This window comes from Dipteris shenzhenensis, chromosome 1 (genome assembly GCF_047967505.1).
Source record: "Dipteris shenzhenensis isolate YYH24624 ecotype China chromosome 1, Dip_SZ_1.0, whole genome shotgun sequence".
NCBI lineage: Eukaryota > Viridiplantae > Streptophyta > Polypodiopsida > Gleicheniales > Dipteridaceae > Dipteris > Dipteris shenzhenensis.
Window position 1 is genome coordinate 9,455,624 of NC_141596.1, and position 14,621 is coordinate 9,470,244.

Below are 14,621 nucleotides of genomic sequence, written 5' to 3' on the forward strand. Positions count from 1 at the left end.
TTTTGTACTAACACAGTCACGTATTGTTGCTTGGAAGTGGTTTAGCTACTACAAGCTCCTTCATTCCTATTGGGCAACGTTGGTTTATGCATAGCTCTTTCTTGGCTGCTATACTCTTCTGTAATAGTTTCCTAGAGTTCTTTGTACTAAAATTTGAAGAAGCCACCGAAACTTATGTTGTTGCTGTTGTCACAATTCTCATATTTTATTATATATGCTACCATGCATTTCTGGTTGAAGGGCCTCTCTATTCAAGTTTCTTAGAAGAATGTTCTGGGCTCTCTTGGATTCCCTCAAGTGTCGCCACAACCTAGAATTTCGGTGTGCAACTTTAGCCATTGAGTTTGTGTAGCCATGACATCTGCACATACGATTTCTTTCCCTATGGCCTATCTTCCTTGCATTTCTCCTAAGGTTCTCAATAACTTCTAAAATTTTGACACGTGGCATGTAATAAGAGCCATCTCATCTCTTTTTTTAAAAGTTGTCTATTATGTAGTTAACCAAAGAGTTGAGTTCATTTCTTGAGGCTTGGGAAGCATATTTTTGAGTTGTTTTTTAATGCACGCATATTAGTTGTCATTCTATTTTTTCTTAGAGCAAACGAAAGATAAGAGTCCATTGGATTTTGCAACATTCTTGGCTTATGTGTGATCAATGGAAAAGGAAATTGCATTCACTAAGAAATTCAGTGGTGAAGGTTTCCACTCTTGGAAAACACAACTCAAGTACTTGCTTATGTGCAAGGGTTATGGCATTATGTAAATGGGAGGAAGAGTCCAGATCCTACCAAGGCAGTTGATGTTGAGATGAGGATGAGCAAGCTAAGCAATCATTATGCTCAAAATTGACAAAGGGCTTGTTCACCATATCAATGAGCTTAAAATTACCAAATTAAAATGGGATGAGATGGAAAAACTCTTTAGGGACAAGGGAAAGAATTTGAAGATCACTCTCAAAATAGAATTCGTTAGCCTTGAGTTTACTTAAGGAGATCTTGGTAGCTTCATTTCATGCATGAAGGGGCTTATGACACAGTTGGCCTCAATAAAAGCAAGCCATGTGAGTATCCAAATCAAGCACAATCACCTTTAATGAAGCATTGTACACCAAACCAAATTCTCTTAAGTGCTCTTGATGTAAAAAGAAAGGCCATGCTGAAGCTAAATGCTTCAAGAAGCACCATATGCAAAAACAATGTGGTAAATGTGGCAAGTAAGGCCATTTTAGTAGAGGATGTACAACTAGGAAGGAAGAAGGGAATTTTACCTCCTCTTCATTGCCAGATAATATTCTCTAAATTTCCTGTACTTATTACCATGTCTATATAATAATCCAAATCCTTGTAATAAAGACTATTGCTAATAAAGGATTTTCCTAGTTTTTATCACCTGATGTTAATCAAATACTCATACCTTTGTATTGAGGGGGAGTGTTGAGATTAACATCAAGGTGTCTAGAGGGGTAAAAGTCTCCATCATATTGATTGGTTGGTGTAGAACTTGAATTGGATTCAGATTGGATGATAGAGGCTTGGGTGCCTCATTGCTTTCATTCATGAGGTAGATCAACATAGAGAGCACTTACTTAGGACATAGAGATAGGACTCAGATACACCACTCGACTCTTCTCAAAGCAAGATTAGGGAGTTCTTCCATTCGTATCGTATGGGCCACATAGTCACCGTTGGTAGAAGCATGCCATACTCGACAATGGATGATACATAGATCACATTAGGTGAGCTCCCATCCTTGTTTAGGCCTAGGACATGACCCATTGGTCTTACAATAGCCATGGTTCCATGGAGAGCCATTGTCAAGAGATCGAGATGGGGAAAGTGCTCACAACAGCCACCAATACTCCATCACTTGCTATGCATTTGCATGACTTCGTCTCCTCACAAGCTCCCCTTAACATTTACACATTGCGAGGCCTCATTGTACTTGCCAGGGCCAGCATGGCCTAACTTGGCATGGATTGATCAACATGTGGATTGTGATTGTGATGATGATGAGGATATAAATATGTACTACTTATTAGGACTTAGCACTCCATGGGTGATGGTGCTTGTTTAGTAGCCCCACCCTCTGTACTTGTTGTATTAGGTCTTCTACCAATCTCATAGACCCATCGGTCTTCTGTAGAGTATAATAAACGTCTCTCTCTCTCTCTCTCTCTCTCTCTCTCTCTCTCTCTCTCTCTCTCTCTCTCTCTCTCTCTCTCCCTCTCTCCCCCTCTCCCCCTCTCTCCCTCGCTCCCTTCCTCCCTTCCAATCTCTCTCTCTCTCTCTCTCTCTCTCTCTCTCTCTCTATCTATCTATCTCTCCCTCCCTCCCTCCCTCCCTCTCCCTCTCCCTCTCCCTCTCCCTCTCCCTCTCCCTCCCTCCCTCTCTCTCTCTCTCTCTCTCTCTCTCTCTCCCCCCCCTCTCTCTCTCATGAAATCTCTCTCTGTGTCACGAAGTTTCTCTCTCTCTCTCTCTCTCTCTCTCTCTCTCTCTCTCTCTGTGTCCCTCTCTCTGTCCCTCTCTCTCTCTCTCTCTATCTCTCTCAAGAAGTTTACCTCGATGGTCCTCTTCTTGTTTGATAGTTCTTCCCTTTATAGTCTTGCTAAACTGACCCCTTCTCAACAATACCATAAACCTCAAATCCATCCTCAATAGTCTGCAAGTCCCCTTCAATCCATCTTATTATGGCTTAAAATGCAACCGGTTGCCTTGCTTTTCACCCGCAGTCCCCATCCCCCCTCCCTCCCCTTTCACCTTGATCCCTTTGCATTTGGTATCTTTCTTTGTTCTTTCACTATTGCAACGCACTGACCCTGCTCATGATCTCAATTTGAAATAGATTGAACAAATCAAGGAAGGTTGATGCCACTTGTCAAAAAGTGCTAGAAAGATGTGTAAAATTGGCAGTAAGACGACAAAAAAAGAGAGCAAGACAAAGCGGACGTAGGCTTGCAACCCACAAGGGAATGGGCAAGCAAAAAGAGCAAATCAAGTATTGATGAAGATCTTGATGAAATTGGCAAAGGAGAATGATAATGAAGGAAAGACGGCTGGGCGCGATGAATATACAATGAAGAGGTTGCTTCCATCCTAGAAGGGAATTGATGAAAGATGGGAGATCTACAAGAGCAACAAAAGAAGATCAGACAAGCTCTGATTGAATTCCCATTGAGGGTGATCATTGCCTTCATGAAGGATTGGGTAGCGAATATTGGACATAGGAGAACATGAGACTCCTACCAGAAGAGGCCACACCTATTTTACCAGGGCGAGAGTCAGATCTGAAGCCTTGAATCAAACTGAGCTCCAACAATAACAAGATGGAGAAAGCAGTGAGGATGTCAACTATGTGTGTGCATGCATGCATGTGTTTGTGTGTGTAAGAGAGAGAGAGAGAGAGAGAGAGAGAGAGAGAGAGAGAGAGAGAGAGAGAGAGAGAGAGAGAGGGAGACAGAGGGGGAGAGAGAGAGAGAGAGAGAGAGAGAGAGAGAGAGAGAGAGAGAGAGAGAGAGAGAGAGAGAGAGAGAGAGAGAGAGAGAGAGAGAGATTATAGGAATAGTAAATGAGAATTTGATCAAAGTTTTTCCATTTATCATTATTTCAAAAGAATTTGAATTATTATTATTCTTATTATTAAAACATTTTCATTTGTTGTTATTTCAAAAGAAATTGAATCTTTCTACCTTACAGTTTTGCCTAGAGGGTTGGCTCATATGATAATTGATTATTTTCATGCGGTGAACGATATCCACCAACATATATGCACGTACAACATATTGACTAGAAAAACATAGTCATATCCATGTAAATTAAAACTTTGATGTTTGCTGTACTCGAGGCTATCTAAAATATTTAATGTAGATCATATTGATTGAAAAAATAAAACTACATGCATATAAATCATGGATTCTTAAGAACATTTTCAAGAAAAGATATAAAGTCTCAATTTGTACATTGACTATTTCCTAGTTTATTGTTTGCTAGTATATATACTTGGCATTGGCTCACTCTACAGACAGACTGCCACAACCTATTATGCATAGATTGCCTCAATATCTATGAGATAAACACGTTTGCTACCCAATCAAGTCTTTTGTGAATTGTACATATGCTTTAGGATTTTCTCTCTTTAATTTGGGCTAATAAGACAAAGAAAATAGGAGAGGGATAGATTATATTCTTTGAGGAAAGGAACTATGTCCTGAGTATGTCCCCAATAGGAGAGGAGGGTATGATCAACTATAATAAGGACAAAGCTGTCCACTATGAATTTACATGAGCCTTTCCAACTACTTGTGATGCCCCCATCATTGCAAGTAGTATGCCACATGTACTCCAACATGTGTGACATTTTCATGTTAACTATTGTAAATAGGTTATTGGGCCCTTTGTCTAGCCATCTCATCACATTTTATTTGTTTAAATTCTTGTTTATTAGCACTACCCTATAGGTAGTGCTCTCCTAATACTTCTTTTCAAAGATGTCCCTCCAGTTATTTTAGGCCATGTTTTGCTACTCATCCAATACCGATACCCTTTTCTATTATGAGTGATCTCTTTCTCTCTCTCTCTCTCTCTCTCTCTCTCTCTCTCTCTCTCATCCTTGTACCCCCTCTCCCCTTCACCCTCCACAGCGGAAGCAATCCTAGTAGATAATCTGTGCTTGAGAGATTTAGTTATGCAGTGCATGGAGACTTGCAGACTTCAGGGCACTGCGATTTAGTCTCTCACAGCATAGATACACACACTGACTGCTCAGCTATCGACAGTTGAGAGTCATAGATCTGATCAAGACTCCCATATTCACCAGCTTCATACCAGAGATATTGATCGGGACATCCAGTTACGGACACATGCTGAGCGCATAGTGCAGCTGGAGGCACGCATTCAGGAGCATGTTGTGGCATGCGATGATCGCCTCCAGCAGCTGCATGTAGCTCCTCCAGCTAGTGCAACAGTTGAGGAGAGGCTGGCCACACTGCAGACAGAGGTACAGAAGACCTCAGAGTGGGTGAATGTTGTGCATAGAGCCCCACAGGCCCAGCAGACCATAGTCTCTCAGACTATTGCCGAGAGTTAGCGGTGAGCTCAGAAGGCCCTCAACATCCGCATCCACGGAGTTGAGCGATCAGATACGAGATCAGCCATGGATCAGGCAACAGATTTCATATCTGGGACACTCGGAGTTCAGGATCATGGCATAGTAGCTGCATATCGAGTGGGCTGGGATCCAGCACGGCACCAGCCACTTATCATCAGATTCAGAGATGCTGAGGCCCGTCTCACAGTATTACGGAGGAGATCCAGATTGAGGGACCATCCACAGATTCACATGGATGAGGACCTTACAGCTCTTCAGTGGGAGGAGCGTAGACGTCTCATTGCACAGAGGGATGTTGCCCGTCGTGAGGGCAAGTGGGCCGTGATCAGAGAGGGCAGACTTTTGATAGGAGCTATGCGATCTAGACTGACTGGAGCCCACAGTTGATGACACGAGGCCTATGGGACACGTAGCCTGCCAGATAGCTTGAGTTTCACAGTTTGGAACTGTAATGGTTCCCTCACAACTTAGCCTGGCAACTTACGAGAGGCGTTTTTTGATCAGGACATCGTCTTCTTTACAGAGACCCATGAGAGCCCAGAGAGAGGCCTGCCGCAGGTGACAGGGTATGCCTGGGAATCTGTCTTTCGATAGCAGACTAGACGATCAGGAGGAGTCAGAGGATCTGGCGGTGTGGCAGTTCTTTATAGAGAGCATCTCAGATCAATACTCACAGTCGTGAGGAGAGACCACCGGGCCATATATCTTTGGGTACGGATCAGGAGACCCCCCCTGAGAGACTTGTTTATTGCAATATGCTACTTTCCCCTGAGACAGTCTCGTTATGCCTCAGATGGACCAGGACAGTCACCTTTTGAGGATTTGTCAGCCGATGTATTGGAGTACTCACGCCGCGGAGAGGTCATCCTTTCAGGAGATTTCAACGCGAGGACATCAGACAGACAGGCAGAGATTTTGGACTTTGCTGAGGATCCAGTCTTAGTTCCAGCTGCCCCAGATGATAGTTTTCGATGCTTATCTTCAGATAGAGGGGTAGAGGTGACAGATCAGGGACATCGCCTATTGGAGCTTCTCTCATCGCATGGCATGGTAATTTATAATGGACTTCGACAGTGGCCGCATTCATCCACAGCCACATGTTTTCCCTTCGCGGGTGGTGGTACGAGCATCATTGATTATGTCTTGGGTCCCCCGACTTTAATCCCTTTTGTACATAACCTCACAGTCGACCCTCTTATGCCTTCAGCCGATCATGCACGTCTGCACTTTATTCTTACCCAGATTCGTCATGCCCCCCCTTCTAGACATCATGAGCGTCAGCCATACTATGAGGTTCATTTTGACCACCAGTTCGATGATATTTATAGCCAGCACCTGAGTAGTCTTCTCCGTCCGCACCTTCTCGACGCCCTACCGTCCACACAGGATCGGTGGGACCTTGTACATACCTCCATCATCTTGGCAGCCCACAAGTCCTTCCCCGTCACTTGCCACACATCCGGTCCTCCACCAGTCGGCGGTCTTGTGCCTTGTAATGGATGGTATGATGAGGAGTGTAAAGAACTCCGTAGGAAGCTTCGCCTTGAGACATAGGAGAAGTCTCCCCTCCTCATTGAGACCAAGAAGAGTTACAAGCGTTTGGTGCGACACAAAAAGCGCCTATTTCTAGCTCGGAATGAGGAGGAGCTGAGAAGTTTACTTTTTAGCTGTGATTCCAAGGAATTCTGGAAGAAATTCCTTCGCTTGAAATCTCAAACTCCTCTTATAGACCCGCAGGTTTGGCTTGCCTATACTTCCACTTTATATGATATTCCAGACCAGCCACAGATCGACTTATCCCATGTGCCTAGACCCACCTCCTCTGCCTTATTCTCATCCAGTAGTGTCTGAGCAGCAGTTCATCGTTTGAAGACTGGGAGAGCTAAGGACCATGATGGATTGCAAGCGGAGTATGTAATCCATGGGACTGATGCCTTAGCTACAGTCCTCTCTCGTCTTTTTAACGAGCCCATTTGTATAGGTCTTCCACCTAGTTGGCTAGAAAATACTATAGTACCCATACACAAGTCGGGGGATCCTTTGGAGGCGTCGAACTACAGGACCATTATGATTGGCCATGTCATGGCCAAGATTTATGCGACCATTCTAGAAGGACATATAAATGACCATGCTGAGGCGACAGGTATGAGAGCTAGAGGGCAAGCAGGATTTCGTGTAGATTACTCGACTCTAGATCATATCTTCACACTTAGGGCTTTGATTGAGGAGGCGAAGTCACGTAAGCAACAGCTCTATTGTTGCTTCGTGGACTTCAGAAAGGCATTTGACATTGTGCCGCGTTTCATACTCTTCTAGCGACTTCGTGACTTGGGATTCAGTGGGGAGATTCAATGGGCGATCATGGCCTTGTATGAGAGAGTCACAGGTAGAGTCAGGACACGGGCGGGGCTGTCGGGGGAAGTACGCAGTACGATAGGGGTGAAGCAGGGGTGTCCTTTATCTCCGACACTCTTTGGTCTCTATATCGATGAGTTAGAGATGTACATACAAACGATGGGTGGTACAGGTTCTTTACTGGCAAGATCCACGATACCGATTCTCCTCTATGCAGATGACGTGGTTCTTATTTCTTCCTCCCAGCAGGGTTTACAGGCACATCTCCATGCACTTCATAGCTTTTGTCAGGACAGAGGGTTGTCTGTAAACCTTGGGAAGACCAAAGTCATGGTCTTCAACACGTCATACCAGGTTTATAGGAGAGGCGAGTTCTCTTTCACATTTGATGGGCAGGAGGTGGAGCTAGTCAGGGAGTATACATATTTGGGCGCCACATTTAGAGGTCCAGTCTTCACCATGACGCATGCAACACGAGATAAGATCAGTAGAGGGTATGCCACCTTGGCTCTTCTCGAAAGGCAGTGTGCACAGTCACATTTTCAGCATCCCGACATGAAGTCCTTACTTTTTGATACGCTGGTGAGACCTGCAGCCATGTATGCTAGCCCCTTTTGGGCAGGAGATCTCAGTGTTGCAGATTGGAGACGAGTAGAGAGGTTACAGATCATCATGTTCTCCAGATTAATCAGAGCGAAGCCCACGGTACCGCATTAGATTATGCTCGCAGAGTTCGGAACTACACCCCTAGTGCTAGATGCAGCATTTCAGTCAGTTACATACTTGCATAGGATCAGGGCGCTCAGAGACCCAGTAGCAGGCAGAGCACGATTACCGTGGCTAGCACTGACATCCTCGCAGATGTTAGCGGAGAGAGGTCATACTTTTTGTTGGTACCACACACTCTCCACATGGCTCACCTCATTGGGCTTGGATATGGATAGGCTGCCACCATTTCGATACAGCATAGATGCCCCTCTCACTCGACATGAGCTCAGTCAGGTTATCAGGGCAGATTTGTTGCAGCTACACACGTTTCGCACTTGGGTTCATCCCACGGAGCTTCCTACGAAGATGGCCACATATCATGACCATTTTCTCAGGATTTCAGAGGATGGCTTCATCGTATCCCCAGGATATATCGGCGTTCATATGTCGCACTCACTCAGGATTGCCTTGGGCCTTGCTAGCTCAGGGTATCTTCCCACAAATTAGACCGTGAGGGCTGGCAGGATGCGTCGTATAGCTACCGGACATAGACCCAGGCGAGAGACTAGGATATGCCCTTATTGCACTATGGGGGAGGTGGAGACTGAGGAGCACACTTTGTTTGTAGATGCCCTTTATATTATGAGATCCGTGGCAGATTTCACTGCTTATTTGGGCTCGGATTTGGACCTCTCTCTTGGATTATGGAGTATGAGGATCAGTATTGCTTAGCATTGTTCATCAGGGAGATCACCAGATACAGAGAGAGATTCCTCAGAGAGCACCGTCGCATCCCTGCTAGAGACCTGGTTATTCATGAGGAGCAGGACGAGGCGCAGGACCATGAGCACAGAGATAGCCCATCTTGCTAGAGAGCACCGATGGTTCCACCCCGAGGATGTACATATGACATGATTCGGCAGCAACGCAGGATGATCTTACATAGAGGCCGTACCCGTCGCTTTATTTCTAGACGACGGAGGATGATGGCAAATTTTCGAAGGAGATTGCTCCATGGAGACTTGGCACTGCCAGCAGCCCACTTGACACTTGCCCAGATCTTCACACTCATGGCAAGAGGCATGGTCGATGGCCATGACTTCCATCATTTCTTTGGATCACAGACCCCTTAGGGAAGATGATGTTCCTCATATTTCATATTTTACATTTTGTATCTAGGCATTTTTGGTACTCTATTTCATTTCATTTTGTATCTAGGATTTTTGTAGCCATTTTTGGCATCTTAGTTGTATTACGATGAGGCCACCTAGTTGGTGCATCATTGATGATGTATTTCCCTTTCGGATGATTTTGTGTCCCATAGGCCATGTATGGCCTTCCGTGGACCTTTAAAAAAATTTCTTTCTTTCTTTCGTTCTCTCCCCCCCCCCCCTCCCCCCTTCTCAAATCAACTCGTCCCTCTCCCCCCCCCCCTCTCTCTCTCTCTCTCTCTTCCCCCTTCCAAATTTACTTGTCCCTTTAAGGGTAGTGCTCTTGAGTACCTATACTCGCTTGTTCGATTAGAGAGATAGTGCTTCCAGTCACACTTTCAAGATGCTTGGACCAAGGCTCTTCTATTTGACTCCTTGGTGTGACCAACCGGCATGTATGGTAGCCCCTGTTGGGGACCCAACTTCTTAGAAACAAACTAGGCACGAGTAGAGTGAATATAGATTCTCTTGCTCTCATGGATGATTCGAGGGAAACTATTGATGCCATAGCACAGCATTCAGGAAAAATTTGGCGCTTCTCCACTGCAGCTAGATGAGGCATTCCTTACCATAAGCTATCTATAGCATGTCAGACAATATCGAGACTGCACATCAGGGAGATGTAGGCTACCATCATGGTTGCTGAGGGTGACCTCTCCACCCACGTGGACTTCACCCATACCCCTAGTAAAGGGAAGTTACATTAGTGAGTAGTGGATAATTTTATAACTATAGGGACAATTAGAATTGTCCCTAACACCCAATATTAGTTGCCTTATCCACCACATCATGTTTTGAACTATTTCTATTCCTGACTGTTACCTAACTGGATGATGTTATAAGCCGATATTAATATTCTATATGAGGGTTGTTGTTGTGATCTGTTGAAATACAAACCATTAGTAACATTTCTACTATATACACAGTTATCTCTGTTCTTTGTATGTTTTGAGTTATCTTTTCATCTTTCTGATGTTAGTCAAACATAAGTCCAACTCTGGCATTACCATTGCCAGGTGTGGATACGTGTAGGTGTTTTCCAGTCTTTTGGAGAAACCACTAACACTATTGGCGATCCTCTACTACGTTTGAACTCTGACTGTTGGTTGCTGCTACATAGCAATTTTGCAAAAGAGCAAAAATCAAAGATCTACAATGCCATAGGAAAAATAGACTAACAGATGCAACAACTTCCAAGGAATCAAATACACAATGAAGCATTGTCACACAGAGACAACTTCTCACAAAGCAGAAAAGGCACACAACCACGTTCAACAAGTGAAATCCTTCAAAAATCACTTGAAGCCAGACCATGGTCGGAATTCCTTCAAGACTTATGTTATCGACTTCATCGAATGAAAATCAGCTGGATAGCCATCACAACACTCTGGACAAGTGAATACACTACGATGAGTGAGGCGCTTATGTAGCTATAGCTTGGAGTCCGCAATCAACAAGAAGCGAATCCTACTTCGACTCCTATCGGATAGTGCAAAGGTGGAACAAGCAGACTGTGTCCTACTGTGCACAAAGCACAATCAACTACTAAAGACTGCAAGATCGAGAAAGTGCAACTAGACTCCTTATGAAATTCCACTAGAGGCAACTCAACAGTAGCCAGTGATTAAAGTGCCCTATTTTTCTCTTACATGGTGAGTTTCTTGGTCCATGTCATATAACTCTCAGGAGCAAACATCGCCTCGCCGAATTGGCTATGCCTATTTCAGAAGAACCCATGCTCGACTGGAAGTGAGCACACAAACAGATGATCAAGATGACATTTTCCATGATCCAGATTACACACTGAGTGGAACAAGTTCTTCAGACAATTCTTTGCATTGCATAGAAATAAGTGAAGTATAGCTTGAACTTACTCAATTGATGGTGCAATCACCTACTAAAGAATTAATCAAGAGGAGTATTGTGACAAATTTCATAGCACACCTATTTGTACAAGCTCAAAGGAAACTCGATTTCAATCCACTACCTCCACCTCCAAAAAGGAGACAACAAGGTCCACCTCAAAGACAACACCAATAGCCAAGAATGCCGAATCCCTTGGTGAAGTCAGCTAAATTCAATGGCAAGAAAGGACAAGATCTAGACAGTCATGTTGGGCAGTTTGAAACAAGATGGGCTGCAAGCAGATTTGGACAACTCTCGGACCTCACCAAAAAAGAGTAGTTTGGAGTGACATTTAATGGGTAAGGCAATGATTTGGCTTATGCAATACTATGTACCTCATTTTCAATCTTATGATGAATTGAAAAATGCCTTTTTAAGTCGTTTTCGTAAAGAAAAGATTCCAGAGACATACTCAAGAAGCTTCGAAATATGAATTAAAAACATCTGTTAGTTGAAGTCTATGCACAAATATTCAGAAATCTGAATAGGAGGCTGACAACCAATCAATAACCCACTGATGAGTAGTTGGGAGATTATTTTTGTAAAGGGCTTAACAAGAATTATGGACAACAGAGCAAAACAAAGACTTGGCACAAAGTCAAGGTCCAAAAAACAAAAGAAGAAAAGACATTCCGACTCTTACACAGATTCTAAAATAGAAACAGATATTGATGATAAAGAAGAGGAAAGTGATGCAACAGAAGATGACACATTGAATGAAGAGAGTGAAAGGAAGAGACCTCCAAGAAAAAGAAAAGATAGAGCAAGGACAAAGAAAAATCCAAAGGCAAGAAGAAAATAGACAAGCTCTCTAAATTAGAGCAAATGATCAAGGCACAATTGGAAACTTTAAAAACGCCCCCAACTCCACCCAAAATTAGCTAACCCAATCCCCTAGATCCAATTCATGTAGAGATGAACAAAAGTTTTATCCGGAGGATTGGGTTGGGGTGCAAATCTAGTCTTTATATCCTTAAGAGCAAATTGAATATGTGTTGATATGGCTTTCAAAAAAGGTATTGGCTATTGAGAGTAGTTCCCAAATGACTCTAATAGAACTCCTCCACACACTTAGAGTACTTGAAGCACAAATAGTACTTGGAATTTGGTGATTCCAAGGATTGTTTATTTTCTATTAATAAAGGTTGTCCTAATCACAAGGATGAAAATAAATTTGAGCGATTGTGAAAGTATGAGGGGGGTGCTATGCAAAGAATGATAACAACACACATGTTGCCTTTATAGTGTTGACCAATATTGATACTCCCTACAAGCTTCTTCTTGTTACTAAGAAGAACTACGAGTTTCAAGAAATCAAGCAAAATCTATAGCAATCATTGGACTTTTTGACTACATTTGCTTGTCATGCCCTGCATGAGGACCTTGTCACACTGGCAATTCTACAAACATAGCATTTGCAACATGACACTCAAGTAGTAATAAAGGGGCAATGTAGAGAGATTACTGACAGATGTCCATCTCCATCAGTCCATTGCTATGTTGAGCTCCATAGCCTCAAATTCTTCATTTTATCCAAATAGATCCTTGAGCCTTCTCCATCCACAACGACATGGCAAATTAGATTAGGTCAAGTTAGTGCCATGTGGTAGAAATGACACATTTACAATGCACAATCAACATTATCTACTACGTCGTTTGACATATGGCAATGCATAGTCATAAGTAACAGTGTAGGGTGTGCATTAGCGATGCATATTTAGCATTATCTACCACCTCAAGTGTGGTATTGCCACATGAGTAAGTGCCATGCCAGCATCTAGGTCAGCTTACCTCATCATCAACCATATCATCATCATGCCATATAAATATGCCATATCATCATGTGCCACCTAAGCACAAAGTGTCATAGAAGCACAAATTTATAAAAGTAGCATGTGAATATAATGCCACCTCATCATGCATGCCACCTCATCATTTTGACCACTTCTTGGACAATTTTTGTAAATGTTTGGAATGGCCATAACTTTCAATACTTACAAAATTTGGTGGAGTAATAAAAAGCAAGATGGATCAATAGATCATGCTCTATATGGTGGTCACATTTTGATTTTTCCATAGTCAAGAATCATTAAGACTCTTCACCAAAACCACCTCTTGATCCATTGCATCACTACATATCGATACATAAAATTCAAAAAAATTTTCCTTTGTTTATTTTATGTGCTAGTTTGAGTTTAGAGGAGATCCAACTCCACCAATCCGAATCACGTGATTAGTTTCCATCGACATCAATCCATTTGGTTTTACCATTATGCACACATTCATAAATCTAAAATATCATGTTAATACTTTGGCAAGGTGCAGTTCATCACATTAAGGATACACTTGGCAGAGATCTCTTGTTGTCAACTTATGACATGTTCAAATTTGACATGTTCAACATGCTGTCATACATATAGTTATTCATGCAATCATCTCTTGATCGACTCGTCTTTGATCTAGGTGGACTTCATTCTTTTTGGCATTCTTCCCCCATTCCTTCAGCCTATTTTTTGGGTTTTGTTCCCAAAGGCAAAGGATGATTTAAAGCTTAAGAGGGGGAAATGCAAATTTATGTAAATGATCTATTAAGTCTAGTGTATAGGCTTTTGCTACATAGTCACAATGCCCTACTATGGTCTTTTCAATCTTGGTTGCATCACATGCACTAGCAAATCCAAAAAAAGATTTTGTAAATGTACCCTCTACTTATATGGATGTTAAGGATGGTGTAAATTGCACCATATCAGAAAGAATTTGTACATGCACCCTCTAGTTACCCAGTGCAATTTAAGAGGAGCATTAAGGATGGTGTAAATTGCACCATAGGTATAGGATATAGGGTCATATTCTAATTGTAATCTTAAGTCTATATTGATACCTAGGTTCAATACAATGGGGATAGAAATGGGGGAAGCTGAGCCTAGATAAGTATGGAGGAGAATGATATCCTACAGTGGCTAGGGTGAGAAAAATTTCTCATCCTTTTCATTTGGGTCATAATCTTAACTCTATATTGATATCTATGTTCAATACAATGGGGAATAGATATAGGGGAAGCTGAGCTTGGATAAGTATGGAGGATAACGATATCCTACAGTGGCTAGGGTGAGGGCTAGTTCTCATCCTTTTCATTTGATGGAGATGCCATAGGCCACTTTGAAAGGGACACATTATGAAAGTAGCCAAAAGGACATTGATGGTATTATTCATCTATCAAATGTAAGAGGGCAAACAAGGGTGATAATGCATTAAGGAAAGGATCCCTCCTCCCTCTTCATGGGCAAACATGGATTTGTCATTGACCTCTCCATGTCAGATTGCTCTTAAATAAAAG